General features: G+C 42.0%; 1 protein-coding gene across 3 annotated transcripts in view; it reads right to left on the minus strand.

Moving 5' to 3' along the window:
* PARP8 (poly(ADP-ribose) polymerase family member 8) overlaps window positions 1-26,777 on the minus strand; it is a 365,263-nt gene that overhangs the window by 109,756 nt on the left and 228,730 nt on the right. The gene's annotated exons all lie outside the window — the stretch shown is intronic.

Raw genomic sequence — 26,777 nt, forward strand, 5'->3', positions numbered from 1 at the left:
AATCCCAATAAATGTATATTAATTGGTTTATGTGACAGTTATAGCCTCTACAAACTATGGTATAGATACTGGAATTTACGCCATTTTTTGCTATACGGCACTGCACTGGTTTAAATGACAATTGCGCAGTCATGCAATGCTGTACGTAAATGAAATTTATGTAATTTTGTCCCCCACAAATATAGCTTTTTTTGGTGGTGTTTGATCATCTCTGGGTTTTGTATTTTCTGTGCTATAAACAAGAAAAAAAAAATATTTTCTCATTTCTGTTATAGAAAAAATATCCAATAAACTCAAAGAGAGTCATAAATTTAGGCCAAAATATATTCTGCTACATGTCTTTGGTAAAACAAAATCCCAATAAGTGCATATTAATTGGTTTTTGTGAAAGTTATAGCGTCTACAAAATATGGTATAGATACTGGAATTTACACAGCTTTTACTTTCTGACTGCTTATCACGTCTTGAGGTGCTAAATTGCCAGAGCAGTACAAACACCCCCAAATGAATCCCTTTTCGGAAAGTAGACACCCGAAGCTATCTGCTGGGAGGCATGTTGAGTCCATGGAAGATTTTTTTTTTTTAACAAGTTTTCAGAAAATGACAATTTTTTTTTTTTTTTTTTACAAAAAGTTGTAATTTAAATGGTATATTGCTCATACGTGCCATGGGTATATTTGGAATTACACCCCAAAATATATTCTGCTACTTTTCCTGAGTATGGGGATACCACACATGTGAGACTTTTAAGGCAGCCTAGCCGCATGCAAAAGCCGAAATCCAATGGCCCCTTTGAAAGCCTTTTGGTGTGTAAATTCTTCATTTCACTTCCTCACTACCTAAATAATGAAGGTCTCCTGCGCTACTATTACGTGATAAATTAGGTGAGTGGGAGCTGCTAGCACCTAACCGTATACCATGTGGAAATAAAAACTAACGAAACCAAAATGATGCAGCGCTACCCTAATAGTAAAATAATACAATATGGCAAAAACAAACAAAGTGACATAAATATATATATGTGACAAAAAAATCAGTGGATTGATCCTCTCTGGGGATCTCAATATAAAGTGACATAAAATATATATACTTGCCAATACATCAGTGGATTGATCCTCTCTGGGATCTCAAAGTGAAAAAGTGATCACACCTGGTATAAAAAACCAGGAACCAATACCCGCACTATCCAAAATAGGATCATACACAAAATAAAATAAAACACAAATAAGCTTGAATCCCCAAATAGGGATCAATAAATTCATGCAAATGATGGTGAAAATGAGAACGTGAACCCCTAACAGGGATCAACAATATCATAATATCATGCAGATCATGACAAATAATGGCTAAATTAAGCCAAAAAGTAAATAGTGACATAAAATGGATCTCTAAATGTGGGATCAATTAAATACAACAGTGCCAAAAAACAAACATACAAAAAGTATATTTACAAACTAGCAAACACATAAAAAAAAATAAGTGAACAAATAAGTCTGTAAACATAAAAAAAAAAAGAAAAATGAAAAAATAAAAAAACTTAAAAAACAAAGTCCAAATAGGTGCATATACACCAAAAACTTTCCAATTACTTCTAAGTGCAGGTGATATTGTGGATGTGCATCACCACCGATGGAAATAATCCGTATGTGGCTAAAATGCCCCCTCACCTCCTTGATGCGACACTCAAAGGGCCAAAATGCTTTTGTTATTTGAAGCCAGGAATCTTCACTGGTAATGGACACCTGCTCAGGTAGATGATATCAGTGAGTGAGGGGGATATCATCTATCTCAGTGAGGGAAATGCCACTATTCTGGCATTTCAGGTGGTTAGGAAGTGTAATGAGGAAATAAAGCCCTTTAAAAGCCTGAAGGTGCTTATTGTATTTTGGTCCTGTATGCAGATAGACTGCCAAAATGTCTCTCACATGTGGTATCCCCATACCCGAAGCTATCTGCTGGGAGGCATGTTGAGTCCATGGAAGATTTTTTTTTTTAACAAGTTTTCAGAAAATGACAATTTTTTTTTTTGTTTTTTACAAAAAGTTGTAATTTAAATGGTATATTGCTCACACGTGCCATGGGTATATTTGGAATTACACCCCAAAATATATTCTGCTACTTTTCCTGAGTATGGGGATACCACACATGTGAGACTTTTTGGCAGCCTAGCCGCATGCAAAAGCCGAAATCCAATGGCCCCTTTGAAAGCCTTTTGGTGTGTAAATTCTTCATTTCACTTCCTCACTACCTAAATAATGAAGGTCTCCTGCGCTACTATTACGTGATAAATTAGGTGAGTGGGAGCTGCTAGCACCTAACCGTATACCATGTGGAAATAAAAACTAACGAAACCAAAACGATGCAGCGCTACCCTAATAGTAAAATAATACAATATGGCAAAAACAAACAAAGTGACATAAATATATATATGTGACAAAAAAATCAGTGGATTGATCCTCTCTGGGGATCTCAATATAAAGTGACATAAAATATATATACTTGCCAATACATCAGTGGATTGATCCTCTCTGGGATCTCAAAGTGAAAAAGTGATCACACCTGGTATAAAAAACCAGGAACCAATACCCGCACTATCCAAAATAGGATCATACACAAAATAAAATAAAACACAAATAAGCTTGAATCCCCAAATAGGTGTAGCAGGAGAGATTAATCCTGTTTCATGGCTGTGATCTGCTGACTGGCCTCTCCTGTGTAACCTGACACTTGCCCTGACACAGACAAAGCAGTGAGGGATTTCAGCCCCCCCTTTCTCCTCTCAGACTGTAAGAGAGAGAGAGCCAATTATGAGAGCCATTAAAGGAGCCAATGACAAGGACTCTTTCAAGCAGGAAGTGCAGCTGCAAAGCATTGTGGACGATGGAGTTTTGAACAGAAACGGCCTCATAGGCTAATATGGAGATAGAATTAAAAAGAACCACGAAAGCCATCATGCTTAGGGAGAGCAGAGTGAAGGGGCCATCTTGGGTTTTCTCCTGAGGGAGAGGGAGATTGCATGTGGCAGGAGAGAGATTGGACCTGGCAAAGAAGTGCTGATGGGCAGTGCACTGCATGCTTGGTGATCTGCATCAGACAAAGGAACATCCAAACTGAGGGAAGTGGTCTACAGTACAGTGCCTACACTGACAGTGTGAAGTGCTCATCGTGAGGTGACCAGAGGAACCTGTCATTTCCAAGACGATCGTTTGGGCCTTTGTCACAGGATCTGGTGAGAGGGATTTCTCCCACTGTCAGATGACAGGAACATTGCACACATACAGAGACATCATACCTTGCTCATATTCACCAGGCACTGGGTTGTGTAGATGGCCCTGCTGAACAGACACCGTGTTCACTTTGCTATACAAATACTGCCACAGGATTACAATTACACTTTAAGTGTTTAAGGAGTTTAAGTGCACCAACGAAAGTGGCTAGCTGAAGATCCCAACATTCATCCAGTTACAAAGAGACTGAAGTTACTGGTGCCATACGTGCACGCGCATGCGTAGTCAGGCCTCTATATTGCATGGTGTGTGAGGGAATAGCTTTACCTTGAAAGTAGCTATTAAGCATCATTTGGGTACAGTGTTTTCCTATTGGGGTCATGGTGTCGGGGTTGAGAAGGGAGAAGTCTGACACAACAGAGAGTCATTCTTCTGCTCTCCTCCTGCTTGGACATCATGGGGCCAAATTTATGAAGAGGAGTTAAATCCACTTTGAGGTTGCCATTTAAGTGTTTGCCTCTGCTCTTGGGGTTATTCATGGTTGGAATCCCCTGAAAGCAGCCCGAGTGTAAAAGTGAGTTATATTGCTTTCCGTCACAGTATTTGTTGTTCTCTTGATTCTCCTAACATATACTGGTTGTTAATGTTTATTATTTCCCATAGAGGTCTACAGTAAAGCTGATCTCTGTGTTTTATTATAAAGTGTGTGCTTTTCATTGGTACTTGCACTTACACTATTGCCAGGTGTGCCAGTGTGGGCTGAGACAGTTCTTGGGGTTGAAAGGAAGAGTGGCGGAGTGAACAAACTTAAGCAGCCCCTTCGGGGGTATCGCTACATAGGGATCAATAAATTCATGCAAATGATGGTGAAAATGAGAACGTGAACCCCTAACAGGGATCAACAATATCATAATATCATGCAGATCATGACAAATAATGGCTAAATTAAGCCAAAAAGTAAATAGTGACATAAAATGGATCTCTAAATGTGGGATCAATTAAATACAACAGTGCCAAAAAACAAACATACAAAAAGTATATTTACAAACTAGCAAACACATAAAAAAAAATAAGTGAACAAATAAGTCTGTAAACATAAAAAAAAAAAGAAAAATGAAAAAATAAAAAAACTTAAAAAACAAAGTCCAAATAGGTGCATATACACCAAAAACTTTCCAATTACTTCTAAGTGCAGGTGATATTGTGGATGTGCATCACCACCGATGGAAATAATCCGTATGTGGCTAAAATGCCCCCTCACCTCCTTGATGCGACACTCAAAGGGCCAAAATGCTTTTGTTATTTGAAGCCAGGAATCTTCACTGGTAATGGACACCTGCTCAGGTAGATGATATCAGTGAGTGAGGGGGATATCATCTATATCAGTGAGGGAAATGCCACTATTCTGGCATTTCAGGTGGTTAGGAAGTGTAATGAGGAAATAAAGCCCTTTAAAAGCCTGAAGGTGCTTATTGTATTTTGGTCCTGTATGCAGATAGACTGCCAAAATGTCTCTCACATGTGGTATCCCCATACCCGAAGCTATCTGCTGGGAGGCATGTTGAGTCCATGGAAGATTTTTTTTTTTAACAAGTTTTCAGAAAATGACAATTTTTTTTTTTGTTTTTTACAAAAAGTTGTAATTTAAATGGTATATTGCTCACACGTGCCATGGGTATATTTGGAATTACACCCCAAAATATATTCTGCTACTTTTCCTGAGTATGGGGATACCACACATGTGAGACTTTTTGGCAGCCTAGCCGCATGCAAAAGCCAAAATCCAATGGCCCCTTTGAAAGCCTTTTGGTGTGTAAATTCTTCATTTCACTTCCTCACTACCTAAATAATGAAGGTCTCCTGCGCTACTATTACGTGATAAATTAGGTGAGTGGGAGCTGCTAGCACCTAACCGTATACCATGTGGAAATAAAAACTAACGAAACCAAAATGATGCAGCGCTACCCTAATAGTAAAATAATACAATATGGCAAAAACAAACAAAGTGACATAAATATATATATGTGACAAAAAAATCAGTGGATTGATCCTCTCTGGGGATCTCAATATAAAGTGACATAAAATATATATACTTGCCAATACATCAGTGGATTGATCCTCTCTGGGATCTCAAAGTGAAAAAGTGATCACACCTGGTATAAAAAACCAGGAACCAATACCCGCACTATCCAAAATAGGATCATACACAAAATAAAATAAAACACAAATAAGCTTGAATCCCCAAATAGGGATCAATAAATTCATGCAAATGATGGTGAAAATGAGAACGTGAACCCCTAACAGGGATCAACAATATCATAATATCATGCAGATCATGACAAATAATGGCTAAATTAAGCCAAAAAGTAAATAGTGACATAAAATGGATCTCTAAATGTGGGATCAATTAAATACAACAGTGCCAAAAAACACACATACAAAAAGTATATTTACAAACTAGCAAACACATAAAAAAAAATAAGTGAACAAATAAGTCTGTAAACATAAAAAAAAAAAGAAAAATGAAAAAATAAAAAAACTTAAAAAACAAAGTCCAAATAGGTGCATATACACCAAAAACTTTCCAATTACTTCTAAGTGCAGGTGATATTGTGGATTTGCATCACCACCGATGGAAATAATCCGTATGTGGCTAAAATGCCCCCTCACCTCCTTGATGCGACACTCAAAGGGCCAAAATGCTTTTGTTATTTGAAGCCAGGAATCTTCACTGGTAATGGACACCTGCTCAGGTAGATGATATCAGTGAGTGAGGGGGATATCATCTATCTCAGTGAGGGAAATGCCACTATTCTGGCATTTCAGGTGGTTAGGAAGTGTAATGAGGAAATAAAGCCCTTTAAAAGCCTGAAGGTGCTTATTGTATTTTGGTCCTGTATGCAGATAGACTGCCAAAATGTCTCTCACATGTGGTATCCCCATACTCGGGAGAAGTAGCAGAATTCATTTTGTGGTGTAGTTCTACATATACCCATGGCATGTGTGAGCAATATATCATTTAATTAACAAAAAAAAAAAGTTGTCACTTTTTGTCATTTTCCAAAAACTTGTGGTAAAAAATAAATTCTTCTATTGACTCAACATGCCTCTCAGCAAATAGGTAAACAGTTTGGGGTGTCTACTTTCCAAAAGGGTGTCATTTGGGGGGGGGGGGGTGTTATCTTGGCATTTTATGCCCAGCATTAGAAGCGAGGGTGCTTTAATTTTTTTTTTATATACTGTCCCTTTATTTATTTCACAGGGAAAAATGTAAATATCTCCTGTGATAGCAATAGGCAGTGACAGGTATTCTTTTCTGAGAAATCTGGGGTCTCTTAGTTGCCTCTGGTTTTTTAGACTATAGAAATGATTGGCTCCATTCCAGTCTCCAATCAACTATATGGTCAGCGGCGGCATTCTCAGGTTCCCCAATGGCACCGGACTGCCCAAGAAAGCCGTGAAAGGCAGCTGCAGGCATCATCCTGGTATAACCACTCACTGTCAGAATAAACAGATCAGTGCTGCAGCTGAATGGCATTCCTGCGAAGAAAACAGCAGCAGTTAACAATAAAACAGTAAATCAATAAAACAACTTTTTTATTGAAATCTGAGCCAAAAAAATATTGTAAAATATATATGCCGAAGCATAGGAGTGATCCACCCACTGGCTACCCCAGGCCCCTATGATTGGGCATATGTTCTTTTTTTAATTGCAAATGAAAAATCTCATCCAACATTGCTGCATACACATATATTCTGAGAGCAAGACCCTGTTGCTGTCAGAATAAACAGATTGGTGCTGCACCTGCATGGCATTCCTGCAAAGAAGCAATGGTTAACAATATCCAAGACCCTCTCTGATGCCCGCCTCACCACCTGCCCCCTCGACCCTATCCCCTCACAACTCCTACGACCTTCCTCCTCCTCCATCCTACGCTCCCTCACCCACATCTTCAATCTCTCCCTCTCCTCAGGCACTTTCCCCTCCCCTCTGAAACATGCACACATCACCCCCATACTTAAAAAGCCCTCCCTGGACCCCAATGACCCGAACAACCTCAGACCCATCTCCCTGCTCCCATTTACATCTAAACTCCTCGAGCGCCTAGTCTACACCCGCCTATGCTCTCACCTCAACGACAACAACCTCCTCGATCCCCTACAGTCCGGCTTCCGTCCCCTACACTCCACCGAAACTGCCTTACTCAAACTCTCCAACGACCTGCTAACCGCCAAAGCTAATGGACACTATTCAGTGCTCCTACTCCTTGACCTCTCTGCGGCCTTCGACACAGTCGACCACCCCCTCCTCCTTAAAAAACTACACTCCCTCGGCCTCAGTGATTCTGCTCTCTCCTGGATCTCATCCTACCTGTCACAACGCTCTTTCAGCGTTACCTATAATGCTACCACCTCCCCCTCACTCCCCCTCTCTGTTGGGGTCCCTCAAGGCTCTGTCCTCGGGCCCCTTCTCTTCTCCATCTATACCTCCTCCCTTGGCCAACTCATACACTCTCACGGCTTCAACTACCACCTCTATGCCGACGACACACAAATCTATCTCTCAACCCCCCACCTCACCCCCTTGGTCTCAGCCCGAATCACACACCTACTGAGCGACATATCAGACTGGATGTCGCTCCACTTCCTTAAATTGAACCTCTCCAAAACCGAGTTTCTTGTCTTCCCCCCAGCCCGGACACCACCCCCCATTGATTTCTCCGTCACATCCAACAACGCTACCATCAAACCCGCCCTGCAGGCCAGAGTACTGGGTGTCATTCTGGACTCCAACCTATCCTTCCAGCCCCAAGTCCAATCTTTAACAAACTCGTGCAGACTCCACCTCCGCAATATCGCCAAAATCCGCACGTTCCTAACCCCAGAAACCACTAAACAGCTCATCCACTCCCTCATCATATCACGACTCGACTACTGCAACTCCCTCCTCACTGGCCTGCCTCGCCGCTGGCTATCCCCTCTTCAGTCCATCCTGAACACGGCTGCCAGACTCATTCACCTTTCCAACCGCTCTGTCTCCGCCACCCCCCTCTGCCAATCCCTCCACTGGCTTCCGATTGCGCAACGGATCAAATTCAAAATCCTAACGCTGACGTACAAAGCTGTCCACCATACTGCCCCGAACTACATCACTGACCTAATATCCAAGTACCGCCCAGCACGCACACTCCGCTCCTCACAGGACCTCCTTCTCTCTAGTTCCCTGGTCTCCTCCTCCCATGCCCGCCTCCAGGACTTCTCCAGGGTGTCACCCATCCTCTGGAACTCCCTGCCCCAACCCATCAGATTATCACCTACTCTCCTCTCCTTTAGGCGCACCCTGAAAACCCATCTCTTCAGGGAAGCCTACCCCACCCCCTGCTAACTTGCCTCCCTCCTCCACTCTTCCTACCACTCCATCCCCCACAGCTATCTCCTCCTGTGCCACCACCCCCTCCCTCCTAGATTGTAAGCTCGAAAGAGCAGGGCCCTCGATCCCCTCATGTTTTGCATTGTATTGGTATTGTTCTGTCACATGTTCTGTCTCCCTTTGTAATGTACAGCGCTGAGCGAACTATTGGCGCTTTATAAATACTGTATAATAATAATAATAATAATAATAATAAAACAGTAACAATAAAACAGTAACTCAATAAAACAACAACTATTTTTGTTTTTTTTATTTCTTTAACTTTTTAATTTTTATGCTTTTTTATACCTTTTTTTTAAACTGTAACCTCCAGATGTTTTAATCTCTCAAAATGTGATAACCAGTTTCCTGACTACTTAACATTTTTCGAGACCCTGTGTATACATGTGCCCTAGACTGTGCCATGCTGTACCCTTTACTAATACTCCACTAGTGTATGGTAGCATCAGAAGCAATCCTTGAGGCTGACATCAGGTTGGCCAGGACAGGAGGGACAAAAAAAGCGGGTGAGTGTCTAATTCCGTGTCTGCTGCAGACACATTTTTTTGGAGTGACTTTTGGGTTGGGGTACCAGGAGTGGCATTTCATGCAGCCGGCTCACTGCATCTGGGTTGGGGGTTTGGGCCACAACACCTTCTGAATACAAAAGGGCCGTGATGATCTCTTCCTGGAATTTTAGGAAGGATCCACTTCTTCCAGTTTCTTTGTAAAGCACAAAAGCGTTGTACAGAGCCAATTGAAATAAATATACAGATGCTTTTTTGTACCAGCATCTGGCTTTACGAGAAACTAAGTATGGCTTCATCATCTGGTCATTGAAGTCCACCCCTCCCATGTTAAGGTTATAGTTATAGACACAGAAGGGATTCTCAACAACACCAGCTGCCATGGAAATTTAGATGGTCGTGTCTGTGTGAATGGAAGACAGGATGGAAACATCCCAATTTTCCTTCCACTTCACTGCGAGAAATTCAACATTTTTCAAGCAGCCTTTCTTCCCCTTTCTAAGACGTTTATTTACAAGCCATTGGGGGAAGCCCCGGCGATTAGGTTGTACGGTGCCACATTTCAAGATTGTACAAATGGCTAAATAGTGGCACGCTTGCATAAAAATTGTTCACGTATAAGTGGCACCCTGTATGGAAAAAGGGTGACATCAAGTCCCAAACTATCTTGCCACTGCTCCCCATGCAGCCTGGGCATCCGTAGGGGCTCCACGTGACATTTCCTTCATAAATCCGAAAATTACATGTACATCATGTTTCCCTCTCACAGGTCTTATATGTTTTGACCCCATATCTGGCACGCTTGCTCGGGAGAAATTGTTTGTATGCAAGGTGGCCAGAAAAATTGATGAGTGACACATCAACACAGATGTTTTGCTGGGGGAGTATACAGATCTGAAAATTTCTGGTTAAGGTGATTTTTGAGGGGCAGCATTTTGTGGAGCCGGTAATATTCAGGGTCACCCCGAAGACGACAGAGTGTGTTATCATTGAAATGCATAAATCGCATTATATTCTCATATCTATGTCTGGCCATGCCAGCAGAGAACACAGCATATGATGAATTGGGCCTGTGGACCAATACAACTGCAATTCATTTCATTTAGTAATGCCCATGTTGAGGATTAGGCCCAAAAAAACTTTAAATTCAGAAACCGTAATAGGTTTCCATGCAAATGGTCTGGCAATGTTTGAATTTGGGTTGGCGACGATAAATTGTTGTGCGTATAAATTGCTTTGAGCCACAATCAATCCATACAGATCTTCCATGAAAAACGGCTCTAAAAAAATCAAGAGAAGTAGTTAAATTAGCTGTTTCCACCTGAATTCCGGGTTAGGCAGTGAACAGGGGAAGTACGGGTGCTGCAGAATTTATGGGCTGCCAATCAGGATTTGCAAGCACATCCAAAAGGACACTATGGTCTTAATGGGCCTGTGTGTGAATTTTTGGTGGCTGCGGGACACTACTTGTGCCAGCCACTGCACCAGCTTGTACTGCAGTCATGGGATTTGCCACGGCACCAAGTGATACTGCAGTGCTGGTATGTATAAGACTAGGATGTACTAAGCCGCTGGTGCTCGCCAGTTCACCAAAAGGTAGAGCGGCACTAGTACTGGCACTTTGCTATATATGAAAGTCATCATGCAATTGTAACATCTCAGAAACCTGGGAACAGGGTTGGGTATGTCTGACCTTAGCAGGCAGATTCTGTCAGTGAGGCTTCCCCTTCGCTCTCACCTGATATGCTCAGAATCCTGTTGGCCTCTTCACTAGAGTACCTTTCGTTGGACATTTTGGCCACTAAATTTATAGGTACCTAATGCAACTCAGGGGAAAAAGAGCACCTGGCTGTCAGGCACTGCTTGAACCGCTACAAACATTTACCTGCAAGTGCTAACAGAGATCAGGCCTGATTCTGCAAACACTGTGGTTTTGTGTGCAGGTATCAAGTGACAGTGATCTACTGACACTGCACTTGCTGGGGGAGAAGGAGGGGGAGGTGGGTAAGCGTAACGGCTGAATGCAGGTGCTGGCAGGTGCCGGGGCTGATCCCGCTAACGCTCCATTTTTGGGGACACTATACTATTGTGAACGCTGCCATAGTGCTGATCTAATCAAAGATATTGATCTGTTCAGACACTGTGCTAGCGATGGAGGTTTATTGTGTATGTGAGCGTGGTCCTGGCAATCAAGGGTTTAAATGTGATGACTGATTTAGTGGTGGGCAATCTGACACTATCTGGGAGGGACGCTAAAGCTATCTGAAGTCGCCTGTGACACTAATACAGTGATCAGTAAAAAAATCTAATGACACTGGTGACAGGGCAGTGAAGGAGTCAACTGGGGGGCGATCAGGGGCTCAAATGTGACCTAGCTGTGCTTTTACTGTAGATGTGTGCTGATTTTACTCAACATAGATCTGCTTTCATCTATCTCTGGGACAGAATGTACTCAGAGAGAGAAGATTGTATCATTTCCTGTACCTGGGTTCTGTAAACTCAGTAACAGGAACCTCTGATAGGGCAGGGATCCATCATCCGATTTAGGCTGAACATCTCTGGCCTGAATCTGCTGATTGATCAGTGCAGTACGGAATCACGGCACCGTGTATATATGCATGATTTTGCGTAGGGAGTCCACCCTGTAACACAAAAACTGCTATAGGGCGGATGGTAACTGGTTAAAGAGATCAGAGTTCTAAATCCAATTGGGGCCGGTTCACACAATTTCTGCATTCCGGATGAGTTTCTGCATGTGCGTTTACACGCGTTGTGTTCTATTGCTTTTTGATACATTATCTCCCCTCTTCTTTTTCCCCATCTCAACTCAGGACATGTGAGTCCTGGTGCATTTTCCATGCGTTTTGCTGAATTCCATAGAGAAAAAATGCAGCATGTTCTACTTTTGTTGACTGCACTAGAACACACTGCACTGGTGTGAACTAGGGCCATTGGAATACATGAAAAACACTGTGCATGGCTTTTTGATGCAGATTAAGGCTCTATGCACATTGGGCTTAAAAAAAAAAACACCAGTTCCTTTGGCAGAAAAAAACAGATATAGAGCATTTTTGTACACAGTTTAGGAGAGTTTAGCATTTCTCCTGCCAGAAAGCTCCAATCAAAAACGCAAACCAGAAAGGTTTTTTTTCCTGCCTTCAAATGTCGAGCCCCTAATTGTCCTAATGTGCATGGACACATAGGATAACACTGAGCTGCTTCTACAGGCAAAACGAAAATCCTGTAGAAGCAGCAATTTTTTATGCATGGAGCCTACAAATGCATTGGAATGCATCTGGAGTGAACCAGTCTCCAGTACATTGAAGGGACCATTCACACTAGCTGCAGTCACCGGCATTTTTCCATAATGAATAACAAAAGTAACTGCCACGACACACAGAAAACAATAGTTTTCTATATGTCATGTTCAGACCAGAACACAGATTTGCTAAAACTGGTGTACTCCGAATGTGGCGTAGCTTTGGATAGTAACCAATCAGCTTTCAGGTTTTATTGTCAAATCGTAATTGAACAAGCTGAAGTTAGAAGCTGATTGGCTACCGTGCACAGCTACACCAGATTCCGAGTGCACCAGTTTTAGCAAATCTCCCCCCACTGTGTTCCAAATCAGAGTGAATTTATGAAACATGTTTGCATAATATAGTACTGATCTGCTCAGCCCTGCATGTCACTGCACTGAAACGCAGCGCTTCATGCTTCTGAGCAGTGGTATGAATGAACTGTCTTTTTGTACACTTCAAATAAAGTTGAAAAAAAACCCAAAAAGGAGCAATATGATGTGTGCCCCCTGCCGCACTGCCCTGCAGCCGAAATCCCTGTAGGGAGATTCACATTCTCTTTTTGTCCTGCTTACCGTTATTATCAAAATGTGTAAGAAAATCCCAAAATTTGGGTTGTCAAAAAAATCCTAAATTTTGGGTTGACCCTAGAACAGAAACAGAGGGGAATTTTTCCAATGGGGACAGTAGTTTTGGTGACCCCGGTGACAACCAGGTATTCCCTCATCTCTTTTTTTTGTTATGGGACAGGAAGTAAAGGAAAATCTCTCCAGTGGGATACAAATGGTGAAAAAAACTGACAGTGGTTTTAACCTTCTCCTATTCTATCTAAAATGAAAAAAAAAAGTTTTGCCTTGAGTTCTACTTTCAGAATCTTTAGGAATAGCAGTGGAGCTCATAGCTCTATAAGAGATTAAAGAATGGACTTGATTAATTGAATCTCTTTTAATAGCGGCATGAACTCTTTAAAATCTTTTTATAATTTCTAGATATGTCCATGATTATTTTATGATTATTAGTATTATTTATTCATTTTTATTTATTTATTCATCAAAATATAGAAATAATTATTTCAAAATGTTTCCTATTTTATTTTTGTATTTGTTATCATATTATTCCATTGTATTATTAGCATTTGAATCACTTATAATAGTGGCATGATCTCTTTAAAATCTTTTTTATAATTTGTAGATATGTCCATGATTATTTTATGATTATTTTTATTATTCATTATTATTTATTTATTCATAAAAATATCAAAATATTTATTTCCAAATATTTCTTATGTAATTTTTTATCTGTTATGATATTATTATTTTGTTGCATTACAAGTGTTTGAATCTCTTATAATAGTGGCACAATCTCTTTAAAATCTTTTTATAACTTGTAGATATGTCCATGATTATTTTATCAACATTATCATTATTATTTATTCATGACCATATCAAAATAATTATTTTCAAGTATTTCCTATTTTATTTTTCTATTTATTGTGTTGTTATTATTATTATTGTTATGTTTTATTATTATTACTTATTTTCCTACATTTGTCATTACACATGCAGGTTGTGTTTGCTGTGTAGCAATGCTGCACATTATGAGAGTCGGAGAAATCCCTCAGGAAGGGTTTGGGCTAAACATGGAACACAGTCGGATTGTTTTATGGCTCTGTTGCTCTTGCTTTGAAGCTATTTTAACTGACTGCAATAAAAAGGATATCTTCAGATTTAGCGTGGTAAATCCCAGAGATGATTTGCTTATGGAAGGAGAACACCTTGAAATAACAAGTGTCCCACAAGTAATGGCATAGTTTGGTTGGCCAATGCAGCACAGTAACAATTCTTTATGGTATCACTTTCCCGGTCTTTCAGACTGTTCACACTTTTTGAATACAAGAAACTGTCTGCAGAAGTATGTTCTTGGGTCAACCCAGCACACTGCCCTCTTTCTAACATGCAGACAGGTATAAAGTATTGTTAGGTACATCACTCATCTATCTCCTTTTACTGCACTACAGCAGCTCATTTATTTATTATTATATATTTATTTCAGGCACTTATATAGCGCCGTCAATTTACACAGCGCTTTACATATATATTGTACATTCACATCAGTCCCTAACCCTCAAGGGGTGTACAGTCTAAGGTCCCTAACTCACATTCATACATACATGGGCCAATTTAGACAGGATCCAATTAACCTACCAGCATGTCTTTGGAGTGTGGGAGGAAACCGGAGTACCTGGAGGAAACCCACGCAGGCACAGGGAGAACATGCAAACTTCAGGCAGGTGGTGCCGTGGTTGGGATTCGAACCAGCGACCCTGGTACTGCCAGGCAGAAGTGCTAACCATTTAATAGCTCATGGCTATTATAGTGAATAGGAGCAAATTCGATACAGTATAATACAAGGTTTCTTAACCCCTTCACGCCTAAGGGTAAAACAAATCCTAAAGCCTAAGTAAAATTTTACAACTTTAACATGTGTTAGTAAAACCGTACATAACATCACAATTACTTTGTACATCCAGGTGGATTATACCTTGATTTCAGGACAAATTGGGCTTTCATTTGGCGGTGAATGGTAATGTATATCCCCTGATTTTTTTTTATTATTATTATCCAAGGAAAATGTCCGAAAATTGCAAAAAAAAAAATATTTTTTTAAATTTAGCTGTGTTTTTCTTGTTACTACCATAACCTGCCACCAAAGAACAACCCACAATAAATTTTCCAGCTCTTGACAATCGCAGTGATACCATACATTATTATTATACAGGATTTATATAGCGCCAACAGTTTGCTCAGCACTTTACAATATAACGTAGAAAATACAGCAACAATACAGTTCAATACAAGAGGGATAGGAGGGCCCTGATACTTGGAGCTTACAATCTAGGAGATATATATATGTGTATGTTATTTGTACCTGTAGTACAGCCCAGAAACAATAGTGTGCATTTTTACCTAAAACACACTGACACTGACACTAACTGACACTGATATCAACTGAAAAAGAAAAAAAAACACCTGACCTTTGATGTTGAACTTTGACCCTGACCTTGATGAAAACACTAACCCTGGCACTGAACAACTAGATTAAATCTTGATCTAGGTGTTTTTTCTTAATTTTTTATTTTATTTTTTAATATTTTTTTTTTTTTACAAACAGATATTCTCTCTCTCTCTCTCTCTCTCTCTCTCTCTCTCCCTCTAGAGAGAGAGAGAGAGAGAGAGAGAGAGAGAGAGAGAGAGAGAGAGAGAGAGAGAGAGAGAGATACAATGTATCTCTCTACTCCAATCAGTGAGGGAAAAAAACAAGGGGTGTGGGCTTCACAGTGACTGATCACTGTGATAGCCAATCAGAGGCTATCACAGCGATCATGTGACCCATAATCGGGAGTCCTGGGTCCCGATCATTACAACGGGATCTGGGGCTTTCAGTGACACCCCGGTCTTTGTGCTGGGAGCGCACAAAGCCGGGTATGCAAACATGCAGCCCCACAGAAAAAAGCCCAGTTCTATCATGCCGCAAAGTTGTGTTATGTCGGCGCCAAAGGGTTAACTAGGGTTCCTCTTGAGGTTGCTAGGGGTTCCATGAGCAATGAGCACTTTCAGATTCCCTCTGACACCATTGATCTTTTCAGCTATCTGTAAGGAGGGCATCCTTCCCAATTATCTCAAGGAGCATTCTTCCCACTGACCATCACAATAATGTATCATGAGTCATAGACATAGCCATGTTTAGCAGAGGTTCCCTGAGACCAGAAAGTTAAGGGTTCCTATGTCTTGAAAAGGTTGAGAAAGGCTGATATAATATATTTAATAAATCCAGGGCTTTATTTCAGCGGGAACTCATGGGAATGCAGTTTCGGCACCTTCTGCACTGAAAGCATGTAATGGCAAGGGTGTCGGAGTGTGCTGGAGGGTCTATTGATGCTGGCGCTGGGGAATCTATTTTTGTGGGGGGAGTCTATTGTTGATGGGGAGGACTATTGTTGCTGGTGGGGGATCTATTGTTGCTGGGAAGGACTATTGTTGCTTGTGGGGGATCTATTGTTACTAGGGGTGGGTCTTAAGATGCTTGGGGGTCAGTTGTTGCTGGGAGGGATCTACAGTTGAGGGAGGGGTCTATTGTTGCTGACTGCTGAAGGGTCTATTAATACTGGCTGTGGGGAGATCTGTTGTTGCTGCCAGTGGTTTATTGTTGCTGGAGGGGTATTTTGTGGCAGGTGGTCCAGTGTTGTTGTGGGGTACTTTTGTTGCTGGGGGTCTATTTTACAGCTTTTCTTGATATCATTGACAAATTCCATACAAATTATTTAGCACCACAAAATGATACTTGGTTCAGTATTCTTTAAAAGGACTGTACTGGGAGGAGGGTAGGGGGGTGGAACCAAGAAACAGTGCTCGGGGAGGGGTGGAGACAAGGGGTGACCATTGTCACCGCTAGCACAAAAGTCTTATAAACCACGACATACATAAGGTGCAGAGTAGCACCTACAACAGTAAATACTTGTACATATGTCATTAGGCTAATAGATGTTATCTCAGCATCTGCTCAGCTGGGGTGCTGACTACACTATGAATATTATACTGAAAAATCCTGCACAGCGGGAAGATTAGGATCTGTAGGCTGCTGCTAGCAACTAACACAAGTGAGTGTGATGATATATCAATTAGGAATGCTGTGCTGCCACTCCTATAACTGGGAAAAAAATAATAGTATAAATATTTATGTGAACTCCACTCTAAAAAAAATGTTATATTTACCTTTTAGAGATGTGACCACACATTTACCCATTGAGGAGGGAGGGGTATTGTAGCACATCACACAAACTCAATCACGTTTATTTTTAGAGTGGGGTTCACAAATATATTTATGCTATTATTTTTTTCACAGTTATAGGAGTGGCAGCGCAGCATCCTATTTGATTTACACTCTCTGAATACAAAGAAAACCTGCAAACTAGTTCATAAATAAATAAAGTAGATGGAAAGTATACACAGATAAAGTTTATCTCTTAGATTGTAAGCTGTAACTAGCAGAGCCCTCTGTTTCCTTCTTGTACCAAAATGTATTGTAACTGTATTGTCTACCTTCATTTTGTAAAGTGCTGCGCAAACTGTTGGCGCTATATAAATCCTATATAATAATAATAATAATAATCAAGAGTGCATCATTAATAGCACTTTCCAGCAAAGAATCTCTTAACAAAAAAATTCAACTTCAGATCATGAATTGGGATGTAGCCACCAATACCTGGATCAGGTGTCTTTTTTTGTGTTTTTAGAGACTGAAATCTGGTAAACAAACCCCACCCTGTACAGCAGTTATTATTATTATTATACAGTATTTATAAAGCGCCAACAGTTCGCTCAGCGCTGTACATTACAAAGGGGGACAGAACATGTGACAGAACAATACCAATACAATGCAAAACATGAGGGGATCAAGGGCCCTGCTCTTTCGAGCTTACAATCTAGGAGGGAGGGGATGGTGGCACAGGAGGAGATAACTGTGGGGGAGGAGTGGTAGGAAGAGTGGAGGAGGTCGGCAAGTTAGCAGGGGGTGGGGTAGGCTTCCCTGAAGAGATGGGTTTTCAGGGTGTGCCTAAAGGAGAGGAGAGTAGGTGATAATCGGATGGGTTGGGGCAGGGAGTTCCAGAGGATGGGTGACACCCTGGAGAAGTCCTGGAGGTGGACATGGGAGGAGGAGACCAGGGAACTAGAGAGAAGGAGGTCTTGTGAGGAGCGGAGTGTGCGTGTTGGGCGGTACTTGGATATTAGGTCAGTGATGTAGTTCGGAGCAGTATGGTGGACGGCTTTGTACGTCAGTGTTAGGATTTTGAATTTGATCCGTTGCGCAATCGGAAGCCAGTGGAGGGATTGGCAGAGGGGGGTGGAGGAAACGGAGCGGTTGGAAAGGTGAATGAGTCTGGCAGCCGTATTCAGGATCGACTGAAGCGGGGATAGCCAGCGGCAAGGCAGGCCAGTGGGGGGGGCGGAGCCTAAACATGGCGGCGTCGGAGAGCACGATGTGAGTGCTCTCCGACAATCCCCGATCTGACCACCCTGAGAACCCTCAGGACTTTACTTGCGGTGCCCTACCTGAATGGGGTCTCCTGGAGGTGGGAACCCGGCGCGGTGAAGGCGGAGGAGAGCAGGAGCGGGCACGGAGCTCCGAGAAGGGATCACGCTGCAGAGACCCGAGATCAGCTGTCGGGTTGCCGGGGAAACCGAGCAGTGCGGCGGGAGCACGCTGGTGGACGCAAAGGAGCTCTGGGTAGCTGAGACGCCGGCCGGTTCCCTGACAGGAGAGGGGAGAGGCTGGAAGAGTTCCTAAACCTGCTGTACAGAAGAGGACACATAGCTGCAAGCAACAGGAGACCCTGCAGGAATCCCCCAGAGACACAATCCAGGAGAAACAAAGGGACGGCTATGGATCTGGGTCGCCTCATTTGATGAGCAAGTGAAGGAGGGTGAGTGAAGAACCCATGTGTAATTATATATGTGTCCTGGACTGTGGGAAATGAGCTGCCTATAAAAGAGTGAAGGGGGATTCCCAGGGAGTTTTGGAAAGTGAAAAGAAAATAAAAGAAAGAAGAGAGAAAGAGAAATTGCTAAGTGATATTAGAGAGATCTGACCAAAATTAATGCCCCAATATACAGTCTAAAGTCTCCCTCTGGTTAAAGAGTACAGCTTGTACAGGAAGTATGAAGAATAAAAGCGTTAAAGGAAGTGGGCTTAAAGGGTCCCAGACGGGTACTATTAAAAAATATACCTCCCAGGGGAATGTGACTCCAGAAAGGGCCCATAGTGGCAATGAAAAAGGGGAAATGGAAACCAGGTTGGAAAATAGCCCCAGATTGTCACTGGGCCTGAATTGTAGCAGCCGACAGTCGATAGAAAACCCAGAGAGGAAAGATCTTGAAAAGGATTTACAAGTGCCGAATAAAAGAGAGATGGCCGAAATGTTTAAAAACTTGGAAAAAACTTTTAAGCAAGAAATGACAAATATTCGACAGGATTTAGGGCACCTGCTAAAGAGAATGGAAGAAATGGAGGAAAAAATTAATAAACACACCCAATTTATTTCAGGCCTAGAAAAAAGGGCTGCTATGATGAGGAATACGCAGAAACAATTGCAGTATAAAATAGAAGTACAAGAGAACAGGAATAGGAGAAGCAACTTGAGGATAAGAGGAATCCCAGAAAATTTGAAAGGGAGAGAACTTCAAGAAATAGCCTGTAAAATGTCAAACTCCATTATGGACAGACCTGAAACAGATGTAATTAAATTGGATGGAGTATATAGAACAGGAAAGTTCCATCATGGTAATGAGAAGGCAAAACCCACAGATGTAATTGTTCAGCTGCATAATTATGGAGATAAGGAAGAGATTTGGAAAAGGACTAAAGGAAGAACAACTATTAAGTATGGAGATATAAATATTCAGATATTTGCGGACTTATCGTATGAGACATTGTGGAGAAGGAGATCCTTGAAACCCTTATTAGAGCAGATGAGAACACGGAATGTTCAATATAGATGGGGTAACCCAGAGTGTTTAATCGGATGGAAGAATGGTGTAACAGCATATCTGAGATTTCCTGAGGACTTGAGAGACTTCTGCGATAGACTGGAATTGCATAGAATAAGGATCACTGGGTGGGAAACAGAGGGAGAGACAGGCAATGGGGGAGAAGAGGAACAGCAGACAGTAGGTAGGGGGGAGGTAGGGAGGAGTTAGAGGGGATAATGTGATTTTTTTTTTTTTTATTATTATTTTTTTAAATTTTTTATTTATTTATTTATTTATTTTTTATATTCCTCTTTATCTCTTTCAACCGCACCGCAAAAGTGGAAAGATGTGGAGAGAACGAGGGTAATCGGGGGTGGTTGGAGGTGGGAAAGCTGTACATGGGAGGAGTTCAACCCCAAGGTTTTTAAAAAAAAAATCAAAGGTGGTCTTATACCCACAAATGATCGATAGGCAATTTGAAGGCCTAAAAAATGGGGGGCGGGAGGGGGGGGTGGAGGGAAAGGCAAGGTAGGGGGGGGGGAGAAAGGGGGGCGGGTTGGGAGAATGGGAGGGAGGGGGGAGGGGACGGGAGTTGGGTGGGAGGGAAGGGAGGAGGTATTGGGTCAATACTCTGCATGACAGAAGGGATAAAGAGGAAGAGGCAATCTGGAAGAGAGATGGAGTTAATTGGGAATGATGGAAGAAATACAGTTTATAACCTATAATGTGAACGGGCTGAGTTGTCCAGGGAAGAGATTTAGGTTGTTTAATGAGTTACATCATAGGGCTACGTCAGTGGTATTTTTACAGGAGACGCACTTTGAGATAGAGGCAAACGTGAAATTGAAATCCAAACACTACCCAACATGGTACTATGCAGATTCTCCAATTAAAAGAGCAAAAGGGGTCGCAATAGGTTTGGCAAAGAATATGAGATTTGAGCTGGAGGATAGAAGAACCGACCCGGAGGGGAGGTTTTTATTCTTAAAAGGTAGACTTCAGGGGATTGAGTGTACTTTAGCCAATATATACTGCCCTAATAAAAACCCGGAGATGTATATGAAGGGTCTGTTGAAAAAATTAATGGAATTCAAAAAAGGGCGCTTGATAGTAGCTGGAGACCTAAATTTCTGTATGGACCCACAAAAGGATAATACCTCTTCCGTGCAAAGAGAGGGGAGTAGGTCTCTGAGAGCTTTGAAAAAAGTGATGCATGAATATCAACTAGTGGACACCTGGAGAATAATGCATATGAAAGACAGAGACTATACCTTCTTCTCTAATGCACATGAGATATATTCGAGATTAGATTACATCTTAATAGACCATCAACTTATAGATCATCTGGTTAAAATTGACATAGAGACAAGGACGTTCTCGGATCATGCTCCGGTCGTAATGAAAATGGGATGGGGAAGAAGGTGGACTGGAGGATTAGGGTGGAGGTTAAATGAGGTTCTTCTTCTGGATGAGGATGTAGTTCAGAAAATCGAGAAAGAGATTAAGGTATACTTTAAGGAGAACGAAACAGAGGAAGTATCGATAGCTACAGTCTGGGAAAGCCACAAGGTATTCATAAGAGGAATCTTGATTGCGGCTGGAGCAAGGAAGAAAAAGGAAAGAAGAGAGAAGGTCAGCGGGCTTTTAAAATAAATATTGGACTTGGAGCAGATCCATAAGGAGAAAATAACAAAAGATACGAGACAGAAGTTATTGGATAAAAAAGATGAGCTAGAGAGGTTGATGGATAAGGAGAAGAGAAGAGTATACAACAGGGTTTTGAACGAGAGATATAGATGGGGAGACAGACCAGGAAGATATCTAATGAGAGCTTTGAATAAAAAGAAAAATAGGAACTATATAGAAAAGATAAAAAGTTCAAAGGGGGAGTTGGTCCACTCAAATAAAGAGATTATTAAAGTGTTTACGGAGTATTACAAAAAGCTATATAATATTAGTCCCCAAGGCCCTCTAAAAGTAGCTCAAGAGGGAACTAATGAAAAAAAGATGACATACTTAAAAAATGCGGGATTACCAAAACTAAATGAAGCACAGTTGAACTCCCTAGACGCAGAAATTTCCCAGGAAGAAATTAAAATAGCATTAAAAAGCACAGGGGGGGGGGGAAGCCCAGGCCCGGATGGCTATACAGTTAAGTACTATAAGAAATTTAGTGAAGTACTGTTACCCAAGCTGGAGAAATATATGAATGCTCTGGGAGGTGGGATGGAAGTGAGGAGAGAATCCCTACAGGCCCATGTAGTACTTATTCACAAGGAGGGAAAAGATCCATCTCAGTGCTCCAGCTATAGACCTATCTCATTATTGAACACAGACACTAAACTGTATGCAAAGGTGTTAGCAAACAGGTTGAGGGATCTGATGCCTGAATGGATCCATGGAGATCAGGTGGGCTTTGTACCGGGGAGAGAAGGTAGAGATAACGGCTTGAGAACCCTGATGCTTATTCAGAAAAGTAGAAAAGGGAAAGCCCCGGTGGTGCTCTTGTCAATTGATGCAGAGAAGGCATTTGATAGAGTGGACTGGGGCTTTATGATGGACAACTTAAAAGTGCTGGGGATAGGCGATAGAATGCGAGAGTGGATAAGTAAATTATATAGGGAGCCTACTGCAATCATCACGGTAAATGGGGAGAGATCAGAACCCATTGGAATGTCTAATGGTACAAGACAGGGCTGTCCACTGTCCCCTCTGCTATATGTATTGTCACTCGAACCTCTGTTGTCAATAATAAGAAATAGTGGATCGGTAAAGGGAATTCAGATAGAATCCACAGAACATAGAGTAGCGGCCTTTGCGGACGACTTATTGTTCTATGTGGGGAATCCCCGAATAACTCTCCCAAATATAATAAAGATTCTGAAGGAGTACGGTGAACTATCAAATTTAAAAATTAATCCAACGAAAACAGAGATCCTGAATATTAATATATCAAAGAATGAAAAAGAAAAACTCCAAAAAGAATTCCCCTTTATATGGAGAGAAAAAGAGATAAAATACCTAGGAATAAAACTCACTGCCTCATCTAAGCATTTGTATAGATTAAATTATATCTCTTTGATAAATGAGATCAGGGAAGATTTAAAAAGACTAGAAGGAGGAAATCCATCCTGGATAGGACGTATAAACCTAGTCAAAATGGTAATTATGCCTAAAATACTGTATAGATTTCAAATGGTACCAATCAAAATTCCAGAAGCCTTCTTTAAGATAATGAAAAAAATGTTAACAAGATACATATGGAAGAATAAAAAACCTAGAATAGCGTATGAAACATTGAGTAGGACTAAAGAGAAAGGGGGAATGGGTCTACCAGATGTCAAGAGATACTATAAAGCAGTGGTTTTAGCAAGAATATATGACTGGACATTTAACCATAAGGGGAAAAGCTGGGTAACAATTGAAAATGATCTTAGTGGCATTAGATTGAGTCAGATGATATGGGTTCCACCACAGTTCAGGGGAATTAAAGAAAGCACAAGTATCTACACTTTAAATGTCTTTAGGGTATGGGACAATTTACACAAAAACATGAAATGGGAATTTAATTCTATATTAATGCCTCTCACAAATACTGAGTACTTTCCCCCGGGAAAGAATAAGATATCAGGGAGATGGTTTAGAAAGGAGGATACCCAACTGAGAGATGTTTTGGTGGAGGGGGAACTGAGATCACTTAAAGATTTAATAGAGAAGAAGGGAGATATTTTTATTAGAATAGATGAGTGGAAATATCATCAATTGAAATGTTTTATTGGAAATCTACCGAAACCCCTGAGATTAAAACAGGACTGGAATATGTTTGAAAGGTTGTTAGAGACACGTAGGGATGGGAAGCACGGTATTTCAAAAGTGTATAGAATACTCACAGAATTAGACACAAACACAAAGTTAATTTTTATAACAAAATGGGAAAGGGATATGGGAGTTGGGTTTGATGAAGATAGACAGAGAAAGATGTTTAGATTGATACACGATAATGTTAGTATGAGAGAGGTTGAGGTTAATTATAAGTGTGTGACACGATGGCACATTACACCGAGTGTAGAGCACAAAATGAATAGGGAAAATACAAATATGTGTTGGAGAGGATGTGGAGAGATAGGCACGGTGTTTCACATATGGTGGGAATGTCCGAAAATCCAGGCATTTTGGAAGACAATAGTCAAATTGATTGAAGAAATAACTGAAATTGACATAGGGTTAGACCCAACGACGTGCCTCCTACACAATGTGGAGACATCTGTAAATAAATATAAAGATTCAGGTATATGGTACTTCTTGAATGTGGCGAAAGGGCTGATACCTAAGTTTTGGGGGAAATCTGAGGTACCGAAGGAGGAAGACTGGATTAATAGAGTAAACCAGATAGGTAGAATGGAAAGATCATACTATATGCAGGAAGATAGGATGAGAGTTTATTTTAGGAGATGGGAAAAGTGGGAAAGAGCAGGATTGAAAGAGAAATATAGGAAAATATGAACTAGGATGTTAGCAAAAAATTAACAAGCCTCAAGAGATTAGAATGGGCTAGAGTCTGCAGAGGGGGAGGAGGGGGGATGAGGGGCGGGAAGGGGGGGTAGTGGGATGGGAAAGAAAAGAGTTTTTAGTAAGGGAAAGGTAGAAATGTTATAAATGTTTATTTGTATGAGAATTATTTCCCTTTTTGGGCTTTTGTATTAATATGAAAAATTCAATAAATATTTAAATTAAAAAAAAAAAAAAGGCAGGCCAGTGAGGAGGGAGTTGCAGTAGTCGAGTCGTGATATGATGAGGGAGTGGATGGGCTGTTTAGTGGTTTCTGGGGTTAGGAACGTGCGTATTTTGGCGATGTTGCGGAGGTGGAGTCTGCACGAGTTTGTTAAAGATTGGACTTGGGGCTGGAAGGAAAGGTTGGAGTCCAGAATGACACCAAGTACTCTGGCCTGCGGGGCGGGTTTGATGGTAGCGTTTTTCGATGTGATAGAGAAGTCAATGGGGGGTGGTGTCCGGGCTGGGGGGAAGACAAGAAACTCAGTTTTGGAGAGGTTCAGTTTAAGGAAGTGGAGCGACATCCAGTCTGATATGTCGCTCAGCAGGTGTGTGATTCGGGCAGAGACCGAGAGGGTGAGGTGGGGGGTTGAGAGATAAATTTGTGTGTCGTCGGCATAGAGGTGGTAGTTGAAGCCGTGAGAATGTATGAGGTGGCCAAGGGAGGAGGTGTAGATGGAGAAGAGAAGGGGCCCGAGGACAGAGCCTTGAGGGACCCCAACAGAGAGGGGGAGTGAGAGGGAGGAGGTAGCATTATAGGTAACGCTGAAAGAGCGTTGTGACAGGTAGGATGAGAGCCAGGAGAGAGCAGAATCTCTGAGGCCGAGGGAGTGTAGTTTTTTGAGGAGGAGGGGGTGGTCGACTGTGTCAAAGGCCGCAGAGAGGTCAAGGAGTAGGAGCACTGAATAGTGGCCATTAGCTTTGGCGGTTAGCAGGTCGTTGGAGAGTTTGAGTAAGGCAGTTTCGGTGGAGTGTAGGGGACGGAAGCCGGACTGTAGGGGATCGAGGAGGTTGTTGTCGTTGAGGTGAGAGCATAGGCGGGTGTAGACTAGGCGCTCGAGGAGTTTAGATGTAAATGGGAGCAGGGAGATGGGTCTGAGGTTGTTTGGGTCATTGGGGTCCAGGGAGGGCTTTTTAAGTATGGGGGTGATGTGTGCATGTTTCAGAGGGGAGGGGAAAGTGCCGGAGGAGAGGGAGAGATTGAAGATGTGGGTGAGGGAGCGTAGGATGGAGGGGGAGGGAGGTCGTAGGAGTTGTGAGGGGATAGGGTCAAGGGGGCAGGTGGTGAGGCGGGCATCAGAGAGGATCTTGGAGACTTCCTCGATGGTAGTAAGGCCAAAGGTGCGGAGTGTTGGGGGAGCTTCAGTATGAGGAATGTAGGGTGGGGTGGAAGAGGAGGTCAGAGCAGTGGTGGGGCCGTGGGAGAGGGGTGATGAGGGGGTAGCTGAGTGAGGGAGAAGGGGGTTGGAGGGAGTTTGAGCAGCGACGAAGTCCCTTTAAAGAAGCACTGAAAGTGTCACTAAACCTTTTACTGAAAACGAACGTTCTAAGCTGGCTTAATGCCCTACGAATTTCTACTTTATTGATTCTGCACATAATGTTTACATATTGCTATGTTATCTGATTGTCAGTATCTCAGCGCACAACGCACAGACACTTTTTCCCTTTACTTTCTGTCTCCGGTTATGAGCAGTGCACGTTGTGACAGAAAAAGCCATCTCACGGTGAAAGAGTGCATTTTTCCACATGAGGAATCTCAGGCTCTGGAAAGGGTTTGGTGTCGCCTAGGGTTCTCACTCATACAGGGTGGTGGGGTTTCAGGATGCATGTATCATAAGGAGAATACTGGCTTTTCAGTTTTCTTGGGGATTGGAAAATCCTGTTCTGGGTCTTGGAGCCCAGGGGCTTTGTAGAGTTGTGGGTGGGATGAAGCCTCCGACCTTAGGTCCATGTTGTGTTGGCAACCTGCTCCCAGATTGTGCAGCTGTGCACTGGTCCTTTTAGTCTTCCAAGTGACTTTGGCTCAGGACTCCACCCTTGACAGGAGTCTGTGTGACTGCAAGGAAGCTGGCAGAGGTGAAGCTTTGCACAGGCAGTTTGAGGATTGTCTGTGATGGAACAGACAGAGGCCATAAGCCTGAAGGCCAGAGCAGCGGTGCTGTAAAGGAAAAACGGGGCTGAAGGAAAGATTGGTGAATTGTTGCATTGGAATACTTAAAGCGAAGTTCCACCAAAAA

Source organism: Staurois parvus, unplaced genomic scaffold (genome assembly GCF_062004578.1).
Source record: "Staurois parvus isolate SC_StPar_1 unplaced genomic scaffold, SC_StPar_1.0 ptg000294l, whole genome shotgun sequence".
Taxonomy (NCBI): Eukaryota; Metazoa; Chordata; class Amphibia; order Anura; family Ranidae; genus Staurois; species Staurois parvus.